The sequence below is a fragment of the Myotis lucifugus genome, unplaced genomic scaffold (assembly GCF_000147115.1).
Source record: "Myotis lucifugus unplaced genomic scaffold, Myoluc2.0 scaffold_23, whole genome shotgun sequence".
In the NCBI taxonomy this organism is placed as follows: domain Eukaryota; kingdom Metazoa; phylum Chordata; class Mammalia; order Chiroptera; family Vespertilionidae; genus Myotis; species Myotis lucifugus.
Genome location: NW_005871071.1, coordinates 2,509,304 through 2,522,409, shown reverse-complemented (window position 1 = coordinate 2,522,409; position 13,106 = coordinate 2,509,304). Strand labels below are relative to the sequence as shown.

Below are 13,106 nucleotides of genomic sequence, written 5' to 3'. Positions count from 1 at the left end.
CAATTTCTTAGCTTAATATTTTGTGCCTTCTTGAGAAACTCTATTTGAAAGCATTAGTGGCAATTCAATTCAGCAAACGAGGATAGTGCCCCTGCCATAGACAAGTCACTGGACTTGGTGCTTTGAGGCATACAATGAAAGGGGTGGGTCTTTAAGGAGCTTCCAATTTAGTGGGGATATGGACACATACATGCTTGTACATACAAAGTATAAAGAATACTATCATAGAGGCCACAGGAGTCTTCTTATTTTACAGGCAGGGGCAAAGGCTTCCCCCTCAGATGGTGGTTGAGGTAGACTTGAAGTATGATTCATTAAGAAAAAAAAAAGGAGAACATCCTGAGCAAGACAGAGGCATCAGAGTGTGTGCTTTGTTCAGGAAACAACAAGTAGTTCTATTTGTCTCAATTCATTTTGTAAAATGAAGCTCAAAAAGTTTTGTGGGAACAATAGTGGACATCTGTTCTGGGTTTTTTTGCCGGCTTGGATTCCCCTTCTTTTGGAAACAGCTCTGATTTTCTTTTAGGGAAGCTGTCCCTGCCTTCTTTTCAGCTCATGGGACTTGAAGCTGAGTGAGTAATGTCATCAATACCATCCAAAGGAGCTTGGCATTTAAGTAATATACATATATATCTTTTATTTTATTTTTTGTTAATCCTCACCCGAGGATATTTTTCCATTGATTTTTGGGGAGCGTGCGAGAGAGAGGGAAAGACAGATGTGAGAGAAACACATCGACTGGTTGCCTCCTGCATGAGCCCTGGGGAGGAGCCTGCAACCAAGGTATGTGCCCTTGACTGGAATTGAACCCGGGACCCTTTGGTCTGCAGGCCGATGCTCTATCCACTGAGCCAAACGGGCTCAAGCTAAATAATATATTTTAAATATCTTATTTACTAGAACAGGGAATCACAAAGCCATTTAAAATAAAAAAATGTTCAAACATATATAGAAGTTTTTTTAAAAAAAATCTATATAAACTCATACCCAGACTAAATAATTACCAAGATTTTATCGCTTTCCTTTGTCTTTTACCAAAGTATTTTAAAGTAAATCCCAGACATCCTATGTTTTCACTTCTACACATTTTAGTGTGCATCTCTAAATAGTATTGAGATTTTCTTACAAGTGAAATGCTATTATTATGCCTAATGATTCCTTGCGATTGACTAATACCCAGCCCGTATTCAAATTTCCCCAATTATCTCAAAAACATCTTTTTTCTGCTGATTTGTTTGAATCATGTTCTAAACAAGGCCCACACATGGCATGTGGTTTTTATGGCTCTTAAGTCTATTTTAACCTATGGCAGCCCTCCTCACCCCACTTCTTTATGCCACTGACTTGAGAAAACCATTCTCAAGTTGTCCTTGAGAATGTTCTTGACTCCAGACTGGTCTGGTTGTGTCCCTGTGGTATTATTTAACTTGCTCCTCTATCTCCTGCATTTCTTGTAAACGGAAGTTACCCAATGTCTGCTTGTCCCATGTTTATCAGTAGTAGTTCTAAGACTGATCAGTGGGTTAAGGTGGCAACGACCTGGTTCTTCCACTATACAATTTCTTATCCATCTCCTACCTATCAATTTCATCTATTGATCTTTGCCTGGATTATTTATCAATAGGGATTGTAAAGTATTGATTTGGTCATTTTATCCCTCTTTCCACATTTATTACCTGGAATTTTTTACTAAAGAAAAATTTCCTGTATCAAGTATGGATATTTGGTTATCCTAAATATAGTGGATATAGGAAAGGCAAATTTTTTTTTTACTGTTTTCAGAGAGGAAGGGAGAGGGATAGAGAGAAACATCAATGATGAAAGAGAATCATTGACCAGCTGTCTCCTGCACACTCACCACCCGGGCATGTGCCCTGACTGGGAATTGAACCTCCTGGTTCATAGGTCGAGACTCAACCTCTGAGCCACACCAGCAAATTTTCTTATAATTGTCAATCTTCAACATACTACTTAACTGAAAAAATATAAGATACAGAATACCTTAATAAATTATTGTAAGCAAACTTTTGTAACACACCTGTGAGGAATCAGAACTTCGGCAGCCATCCAAGAAGCCCTGTGTCCACTTACTATGATTTTTATGGCAATCATTTCTTTGCTTTTCTTTATGTTTTATCACCTATTTGTGCATCCCTAAGCATTATACTTTAGTTTCTTTATTTATATTTTTAAATTTTAATATGAACTTTAATAGACTTTTTAAAAGTCCCTTTTACTCTACAGGTTCCCCTTCCATTGCTCTCTGCCCCTTAAATGTATTTGTTAAAAAAACTTGACTGCTTGATCAGTATAGTTTCCCAGACTCTGGATTTTACTGATTGCATCCCCATGACACGCTATTTCATGATCTATGTACTTTGTGTATATTGGTAATTGGATAGAGAGACTTGATTAGATTTCAGTATAAGTTTTAGAGGCAAGACTACTTCATTGTGAGTTGTGTTCCTTTGTTATGAGACACATGTCTGTTTGCCTCTTTTTATGATGTTGGTAGCTATCAATGCCTATTGTCTGGATTGATTCAGTTCATTACGGGTTGAAAATGATGATAGTCCAATTTTATCACTCCTTCCTCATTTATTAGCTAGAATATTTCTATATAGAGCCATAGAGGCCCCCCCGCCATATGTTATTTGGTTATTCAGGGGCACAGCTCATATAGGAAAGGCAGGAACCATAGAACCATAGAATTAGAACATCACACAGTTACCATTTGTATAGTTTGCATTATATATACAACAGTTTCAGCAAAATCACCTATTCTACCACCACCAATATTATTGAAAAGCTAAAAATATATAAAATGCAAAAAATTTAAAAAAGTGTTTGCATATACTCTCTCCATTGTCTATAGTTGTATTTTATTTACATTTTCAGAGCATATATCTGTCCTTTCATGTAAGCATTTAGAACAACCATAATAGTGTATACTTAGGGTTTACAAAATATTATCATATCTCATGTAACTTCACAAGATTCTGGGAAGTAACCAGGACATGGATCATTTTTCTTGATAAAGCACAAAAAGGGGAAAAGAATGACAGAAGCAGGTCTAGATCTCAGATGTTCTTGATTCCTAGCCTCTAGGCTATGAATCAGAGTTAAATGTAAGAAATGCTTTTTCTAAGGTAAAGATACAAATTATGAACAACAAATATGCATCTATCAACAAATGAATCTAAGAATCAAGTGAATAAATAACCTGATGTACAGAATGAACTGGTGACTATAATGAATCAGGGACATTTCAGAGCATATATCTGTCCTTTCATGTAAGCATTTAGAACAACCATAATAGTGTATACTTAGGGTTTACAAAATATTGTCATATCTCATGTAACTTCATAAGATTCTGGGAAGTAACCAGGACATGGATCATTTTTTTAATAAAGCACAGAAAGGGGAAAAGAATGACAGAAGCAGGTCTAGATCTCAGATTTAAAAAAAAAAAAAAGATCCAGAAAAGAAAAAAAAAAAAAAAAGAAATGCTTTTTCTAGGTATTTTAAGCTGAAAAAGACTTAATACAGGGAATTAGGAGCTTATGCATAAATGGGAGAACAAGTTTTAGACCAGGCCCCTAGAAATAACTCCCAGAACAATATGGTAGAGTCAACCATCAGTGGCATGAGTTCATACCTGGAACCACTGGAGATCAGGAAGCCAGACCAGAAAGTTTCTGATACTGTTGCTGCTCCCATCACTGCCACCACTCGACCGCATCTTGCCATTCACAGAGCTGGTGACCTGGCACTGGAACATGAACCTTAGGACCTAAGAATCTCAAGAATGGGCCCTAGGACACTGCTGCTGTTAAGCTTCATCACGAGGACCTTGCTTGCAAGAAAGTCATCCAAAGGGGGTAGGTAGGAGGACCACTTCTGCTTCATTTTCATCCTCCGAATCTTTCAAGAATGCATCAAGTAGAGGGAATGTAATTCATATCCAGAACTCTGCTGTGAGGAAGTCTAAAAAATGTAGGTTTGGCTTCCTAGGCTCTGCATACCAGGAAGAGGCTGGGATGAAATTGAGCAAACCAATCCACAATATTTGCTGCAGCAATTTTTGGTGTCTTCATTCAAGATGTTGGCAAATATACAGTTCTGAACCATGTGGCCCACCCCTAGAAGATGCTCTCCAGATGGATCAGATGGCTATAATCTCTCTAACTTACCCAGGGTCATGGTTTAACTGGCAGTTGAGACTTAAACCCAGTTCTGACACCAAATAACTAAAATGCCTATATTGCCTTTCAATTTCATTCATTAATTTTCTTTAGTTGTTTAAGCAGCTTATAATCCACCTAATTTTATCTTTATCTTTTTTGGGGACTACTAGGGAACAATATTCAAATACTATGCTAACTCAGAGTATTCTAAGATGCTCCCCTGTTTATCAATCACAATAAAAAAGAGATGCCATGTCCCATGCTGGGGAATCCATGGTTGTTTGATGATCCTCATGCTAATCTAACATTCCTCATAACTGTTTAAAACCTTCTGGAGGCTAGGTTGGTTAGAATATAAATTTGTGGGCGGAGTTTGTGTGTAGCACTTGGTGGTGTCTCCGAGGCTCAGCTTCCTGTTAGTGGTAAGTACAGACTGAACAGCATTTAGCAACCGCTGCCTCTCCAGAGCAGTCACCACGCTCAGGGCCAGGACTTTGCACTCAATAGTTCAGAGCCTGCCAGGTAGACTACAAACTATGATAAAAGGTGTGGAGTCTCCATTTGTACGGATTGGATTCATCATAAATTTACCAAGTCATCACCTGCAGATCATGAAAATATGGGATCCACAGCACTCTCATATCCTGTAAGCAGAATGAAAAATACAAAGACAACCATTTTGGGGGGGGGGGGAGGGAATGGAATAAAGATGCTTGGATTAGAAAAAGTTCATACTCCTCAAGTTCATAAGAGCATCCTTCAGTGAATGCAGAAACTAAAAGTGGTTAAACATTTGATAAGACTCAAACCCCTGAGCTTGCTGCAAGGACTTCTGACAGAGGAGGCCATGGCTCACCCCTGCCTCCAGAGCACTGGGGAGTTAGTAGTGACGTGGCGTCCAAGGCCCGTGGACCAGGAGGCAATTAAGTCCGAATGCCAGAGCTGTTTCAGATTAAAAAGTGCGCATCATTTTTATTTAAAGATGGTGAGAAATGTTCTCATTAAAATATTTTAAATGCTAAAAAAAGAATTTGAATTTGCATTGAGCGATTATGACTTAAACCTGAAATTAATTTCTCTCATGTAAAACACACCCAGAGGCAAACGGTTGGGACTAGTAGGGCAGCTTCCCTCAGTCATCAGGGCCTCAGGCTCATTCTATAGTCACTCCATCATCCTCAGCATGTGGCTTTGCCTCAAAGTCCAAGGTAGCCTATCAGAGTTCTAAGGCATCACACCCCAGCCCAGCCCACAGGGAGGAAGGAAGCAAAAAACGTGTACACAAACCTTTTGATGACCTTCTGTTGGCTAAGTGGCTCCACGTAACTACAGGGAAGCTGGAGAAGGTAGTCTATCTTGCAGGTGGCTAGGAGAATGCTACTAGTGGCCAACAGCAGTCTCTGCTACAGCGACCTCATTGCATCTTCCTCGTTACCTTGCAAAATTTCAAAATGGCAGGTGTCTTCTCCAGCACCTGGCACAGAGCCTGGCACATTATTATTTGTTCAACAAACAACCAATTTTTTATTTCCTGGTGAAAATTTAAAAGCGGTTTAAAAATATAAATTCACTTCTATGTGGAATCCAATGAACAAAATAAACTAACAAAATACAAACAGACTTATAGCTGTCAGAGTGGAAGGGGTAGGGGGCTGTGTGGAAAAGGTGAAGGGATTAAGCAAAGAAAAACAAACACAAAAACACACCCATAGACAACAGAACAGTATGGTCATTGTCAGAGGAAAATGGGGGTGGGGGAGGCAGGAGAGGGGAAATGGGGCAGGTGATGGAAAGAGAAATGACTTGGGAAGATGAGCACACACAAAACGGATGATGTATTATAGAATTGTACATTTTAAACCTATATAATTTTATTAACCTATATGTGTACTTAATCATATTCAATAAAATGTGATTAAGTATACATCTAAGAAATGTGCTTAATAAGCTATAAAACAAAACATTGTATTTAAATCTTATTTCTCCCTTGACTTCCAATGTTATGTCATGTACTTCCATGGGGGATGGGGGGAGGGAGAACTTGAATAATTTAGAGAAAAATTATAAAATATAGGTAAAATTCCAAAGCAACAAAAATTAAAAGAAAGCATAAGAGATATAGGAATTAGAGGTTAAAGAGAAATAAAATCCCCATACAATCAAACTTGATCATAAGTTTTAAAACAGAATGGAAATTTCAAAGTAGCCACCAAAATCAAATTTGTAGCCTGAACAAGTATCTTCAGTATTGCATAATGGTTAAAAACTAGGCTTTGGGACCAAATGTATCCCAGCTCTTCCCGTTATTAGCTTTTACCCCTACCAGTTAAACTCTGAGCTAAAATTTTTTCATCTGAAAAGTAATATTCTTTCAGAATTGATACAATGAGGAAATGAGAATATAAGCAAAGCATTTAATAGTGTCTAGTGCAAGGAAATATCCCATATATAGTAATACCATTCTCATGATACATTTTCCCTTCTCTCCAAAATTAAGTACTATATATAAAACCTATTTTGGAAACTTGTAGGGTTTTTAGTCTCCCCCCCAACCCCCTACTTTCTACCCTTATAAGCAGATTATAGTTCCACAGCTGGTCATATACATTTCAAAAATTTCCCATTATATACTATTGATAAGCCCATCCACAAATTTGTTAATTCTAATGATTAAAAACACACTTATAGCAATGTACACCAAAATCAACCTCTACTTTATAGATGTAACAAAATCAAAATTTTGGTTGTCTATTATGGTGACAGGTGCTGAGGCAATTAGGGTTTATTTTTCAACTCAGAGAGGGAATGCAGAATACCAGTTCACACTTTACACCAGCAAACAGTCTACTTCTAAATGTAGTCCTTCCTAAGAACCTTCTTTTGTCCTGTTCTTGGTTCCTTGGTGTGAATTCTCATCTTTTTTTTTTTTTTTTTACTACATAGCATATTATATATACTTCTACCTGGCACTTTTTTAAAAATTTATTTTTATTGATTTCAGAGAGGAAGGGAGAGGGAGAGAGAAACATCAATGAGAATCATTGGTTGGCTGCCTTTTGCAGGCCCCCACTAGGGATCGAGCCCCCACAACCTGGGCATGTGCCCTGACTGGGAATTGAACCATGACCTCCTGGTTCATAGGTTGATGCTCAACCACTGAGCCATGCTGGCCGGGCGGCACTTCTTTAAGAATATGTAATTAGTTATTTACAAAACTGAGCATCACTCAAAGGTAGGCACAAGATTTTAAGTCCCTCGTATCTTCCCTACGTTATGGAACTCACTTTATTTTTATTGTATTGGGGTGACACTGGTTAATAAAATTATACAGGGTTCAGGTGCACAATTCTGTAACACATCATCTTACACTGTATTGTGTTCACCACCCCAAGTCAAGTCTCCTATCACCATTTATCCTCCATCACACACCCCACCCCATAATCACCACACTATTGTCCATGGGAACGCAAGGAAATGAGCCCTCCACAATACAGAATCAAGAATCTAAGCTAGGATTTCGAAAAATGGCAGAGGTTTAGACGGACGTGTTGGTGCCTTGTCCCGGAGCAGATAAGGGCGAGCAGCTGAAACGGGTAACATACAGCCCGAATAAGCAGAGGAGATTCAGATGAGAGACAGTCTGCAGCCAGGAAAGACAGAGAACTCCTAGAAAAAGGGAACGGTTAGAGACTGAGGCTGAAACCTCTCCCAGTGCACCGGCTCAGCCACGGAAACTGCGCCATCTTGAGTGGCTGTTACCGGCATCCAGAGACCAGCTACTAACTTGGAAGCAATGGCTCTCAAGCAGCGCGACTACGTGAACTCAGAGGAGCCCTGCTTCTCCCCAAAGAAAGCAGATCCAAGCAACAGCGGCCTCCTGATTACCACATGCTCTGTCTGAGGAACAGTTGCTGTGTGTGAAGCCTCCCTCCACCAGCCAGAAGAGCCACCACAGCTGTGAACAGCACCCATCAGAGGACCTACTCCCAACGGAGGAGCAGCTGCTACCACCACAGCCGAGGAGCCACTGCCACCCAGGGAGCAGCCACTGAACGACTCAATATTTATATATGTCGGTGAGATCAAACATGGGTAGACAAAGAAACCCCCAAAGGAAAGAAAAGGAGGACTCGCCAGAAAAGCAGCTAAGTGATACAGAGGCATGCAACATGACAGAAAAAGAATTCAGAATAAGGGTCCTAGAGTGCATAAACCGGATGGAGGAAAAAATCAACAACATATACAAGAAGCAAGAAGAAACAGATGAAAAAATCAACAACTTAAGTAAGACCCAAGAAGAAATGAAGAGCGATATAGCTGCAATAAAAAACACCATTGAAAGTATCAACAGTAGACTAGGAGAAACAGAGGACCGAATTAGTGAATTAGAAGACAAGGAAGCAAAACATACCCAAACTGTACTTCAATTGGAGAAAAAAATTAAAAGACAGGAGGAGAGTCTAAGGGAGCTTTGGGACAACATGAAACAAAACAACATACGAATAATAGGGGTGCCAGAACAACAAAAAGAGGAACAAGGATTAGAAAACCTATTCGAAGAAATAATATCAGAAAACTTCCCTGAGGTGGGGAAGAAAAAAGTCACCCAAGCCCAGAGAGTCCCAAACAAGGTGAACCCGAAAAGACCCACACCAAGACACATCATAATTACCATGGCAAATGTTCAGGACAAAGAGAGAATCTTACAGGCTGCAAGAGAGAGACGGAAAGTTACATACAAGGGATCTCCCATTAGATTATCAAATGATTTCTCAACAGAAACACATCAGGCCAGAAAAGAATGGACGGAAATTTACAAAGTGATGCAAAGCAAAGGACTGAATCCAAGAATACTCTATCCAGCAAGGCTATCATTCAAAATTGAAGGGGAAATAAGAAGCTTCACAGACAAAAAAAGGCTAAGGGAGTTTATCACCACCAAGCCAGCAATGCAAGAAATGCTAAAGGGACTGGTGTAAAAAGAAGAAATAAAAAGCTCAGAAAGAAAACAGCCACACAAAAAAAGAAATGACTACAAACAAGTACCTTTCAATAATAACTTTAAATGTAAACGGACTAAATGCTCCAACCAAAAGACATCGAGTGGCTGAATGGATAAAAAATCATGACCCATACATTTGCTGTCTACAAGAGACCCACCTCATTAGAAGGGACTCACACAGACTGAAAGTGAAGGGATGGAAAAATATCTTTAGGCAAATGGAAAGGAAAAGAAAGCTGGGGTAGCAATACTTATATCGGACAACATAGCCTCAAAGTGAAGGCCATAACCAGAGATAAGGAAGGCCACTTCATAATATTAAAGGGATCAATACAACAAGAAGATATAACCCTGGTAAACATATATGCACCCAATGCAGGAGCACCCAAATACATAAAAAAACTCCTGGAAGATATCAAAGGAGAGATCGACAACAATACAATCATAGTAGGGGACTTTAATACACCAATGACATCACTGGATAAATCCTCTAGACAAACAATCAGCAAAGAAACAGCAATCCTAAATGACTCACTAGATCAGATGGACTTAATTGACATCTTCAGAACACTTCACCCCAAGGCCACAGAATATACATTCCACTCAGATGCTCATGGGCAGATTCAAAAATAGACCACATATTGGGCCACAAGCAAAGTCTCCCCAAATTCAAGAAGATTGAAATCATACCAAGCATCTTCTCAGACCACGATGGCATAATATTAGAAATAAACTACAATAAAAACAACCCAAAATACTCAAACACTTGAAAGCTGAATAGCATGTTATTAAATATTGATTGGGTTAACAATGAGATCAAAGAAGAAATTAAAAACATCCTGGAAACTAATGACAATAAAAACACAACAATCCAAAACCTATGGACACAATGAAAGCAGTCCTGAGAGGGAAGTTTATAGCTCTACAGGCCTATCTCAAAAAACAAGAAAAAATGGTAGTAAATCATCTAACTCTACAACTCAAATTTTTAGAAAGAGAGCAACAAGAAAACCCCAGAGTGAGCAGAAGGAAGGAGATAATAAATATTAGAGCAGAAATAAATGACATAGAGACCAAAAAAACAATACAGAAAATCAATGAAACCAAGAGCTGGTTCTTCGAAAGGATAAACAAGATTGACAAACCTCTAGCCAGGCTTACCAAGAAGCAAAGAGAGAGGACCCAAATAAACAAAGTCAGAAATGATAGAGGCGAAATAACAACAGACCCCACAGAAATACCAACCTGGATGAAATGGAAAAATTCCTAGAAAAATACAACATTCCAGCACTCAATCAGGAAGAATCTAAAAATCTCAATAGGCCAATAACTATGGAAGAAATTGAAGTAGTCATCAAAAAGCTTTCAGCAAACAAAAGCCCAGGACCAGACGGCTTCACAGGGGAGTTTTACCAAACATTCAAGGAAGAACTAAAACCTATCCTCCTCAGACTACTACAAAAAATTCAAGAGGAAGGAACACTTCCAAGCTCATTCTACGAAGCCAGCATCACCGTAATACCAAAACCAGGTAAAGACAACACAATGAAAGAGAATTACAGGCCAATATCCCTCATGAGCATAGATGCCAAAATCCTCAACAAAATCTTAGCAAATTGGATCCAGCAGTACATCAGAAAGATCATACACCATGACCAAGTAGGATTTATCCCAGGGATGCAAGGATGGTACAATATACACAAATCAATAAACATGATACATCACATAAACAAATTGAAAGAAAAAAACCACATGGTCATATCAATTGATGCAGAAAAAGCATTTGACAAAATCCAACACCCATTTTTGATAAAAACTCTCAGCAAGGTGGGAGTAGAAGGATCATACCTCAACATAAGAAAAGCCATGTATGACAGGCCCACAGCCAACATCATACTCAATGGACAAAAACTAACACCATTTCCCCTAAGAACAGGAACAAGACAGGGATGCCCACTCTCACCACTCCTGTTCAACATAGTACTGGAAATATTAGCCACGGCAATTAGACAAGAAGAAATAAAAGGCATCCAAATTGGAAAAGCGGAAGTATAACTGTCCTTATTTGCAGACGACATGATATTATACATACAAAACCCTAAAGACTCCATCAAAAAACTACTAGACTTAATACATGAATTTGGCAATGTAGCAGGATACAAAATTAACCCCAAGAAATCTGAGGCATTTCTATACACCAATAGTGAACTTACAGAAAGGGAGATTAAAAAAACAGTCCCATTTACCATCGCACCAAAAAAATTAAGCTACCTAGGAATAAACTTAACTAAAGAGGTAAAAGACCTCTACTCAGAAAACTACAGGATGTTGAAAAAAGAGATAGAGGAAGACATAAACAGATGGAAGAACATACCATGTTCTTGGATTGGTAGAATCAACATCATTAAAATGTCCATACTACCCAAAGTAATCATAAATTCAATGCACTTCCCATTAAAATACCAACGGCATACTTCACAGATCTAGAACGAACTCTCCAAAAATTCATCTGGAATAAAAAAAGACCCCGAATAGCTGCAGCGATCCTGAGAAAGAACAAAGTAGGTGGGATCTCAATACCAGCTATCAAGCTGTATTACAAAGCCACTGTTCTCAAAACTGCCTGGTACTGGCACAAGAACAGACATATAGATCAATGGAATAGAATAGAGAACCCAGAAATCGGCCGGAACCAATATGCTCAATTAATATTTGACAAAGGAAGCAAGAACATACAATGGAGCCAGGATAGTCTCTTCAATAAATGGTGTTGGGAAAATTGGACAGATATATGCAAGAAAATGAAACTAGACCACCAACTTACACCATACACAAAAATAAACTCAAAATGGATAAAGGACTTAAATGTACGACAGGAAACCATAAAAATTCTAGAAGAACCCAAAGGCAACAAAATCTGACATATGCCGAAGCAATTTCTTCACTGATACAGCTCCTAGGGCACTTGAAACTAAAGAGAAAATGACCAAATGGGACTACATCAAAATAAAAAGCTTCTGCACAGCAAAAGAAACCATCAACAAAACAACAGGAAAACCCACTGCATGGGAAAACATATTTGCCAATGTCATATCTGATAAGGGCCTAATCTCCAAAATTTATAGGGAACTCATACAACTTAACAAAAGGAAGATAAACAATCCAATCAAAAAATGGGCAAAGGACCTAAATAGACACCTTTCAAAAGAGGACATTCAGAAAGCCAAGAGACATATGAAAACATGCTCAAAGTCACTAATCATCCGAGAGATGCAAATCAAAACAACGATGAGGTTTCATCTCACACCTGTCAGACTGGCTATCATCAACAAATCAACAAACGACAAGTGCTGGAGAGGATGTGGAGAAAAAGGAACATTCGTACACTGCTGGTGGGAATGCAGACTGGTGCAGCCACAAGGAAGACAGTATGGAGTTTCCTCAAAAAACTAAAAATGGAACTCCCATTTGACCCTGTGATCCCACTTCTAGGAATATATCCCAAGAAACCAGAAACACCAATCAGAAAGGATATATGCACCCATATGTTCATAGCAGCACAATTCACCATAGCTAAGATCTGGAAACAGCCTAAGTGCCCATCAGTAGATGAATGGATTAGAAAACTGTGGTACATCTACATGATGGAATACTATGCTGCTGTAAAAAAGGAGGAACTCTTACCATTTGCAACAGATGGATGGAACTGGAGAGCATTATGCTAAGTGAAATAAGCCAGTCAATGAAGGAAAAATACCACATGATCTCACTCATTCATGGATAATAGAGACCATTATAAACTTTTGAACAATAATAGATACAGAGGCAGAACTGCCTCAAACAGATTGTCAAACTGCAGCGGGAAGGCCGGGGAGGGTTGGGGGGCAGGAGGGAGCGGGGTAAGAGATCAACCGAAG

The 13,106-nt window shown here is 38.9% G+C and overlaps 1 pseudogene; it reads left to right on the top strand.

Annotated features, from left to right (window-relative positions):
• Nucleotides 1-3,808: 3,808 nt before the first annotated feature.
• Nucleotides 3,809-5,202, top strand: LOC111825370 (annotated as a pseudogene).
• The last annotated feature ends 7,904 nt before the right edge of the window (nt 5,203-13,106 follow it).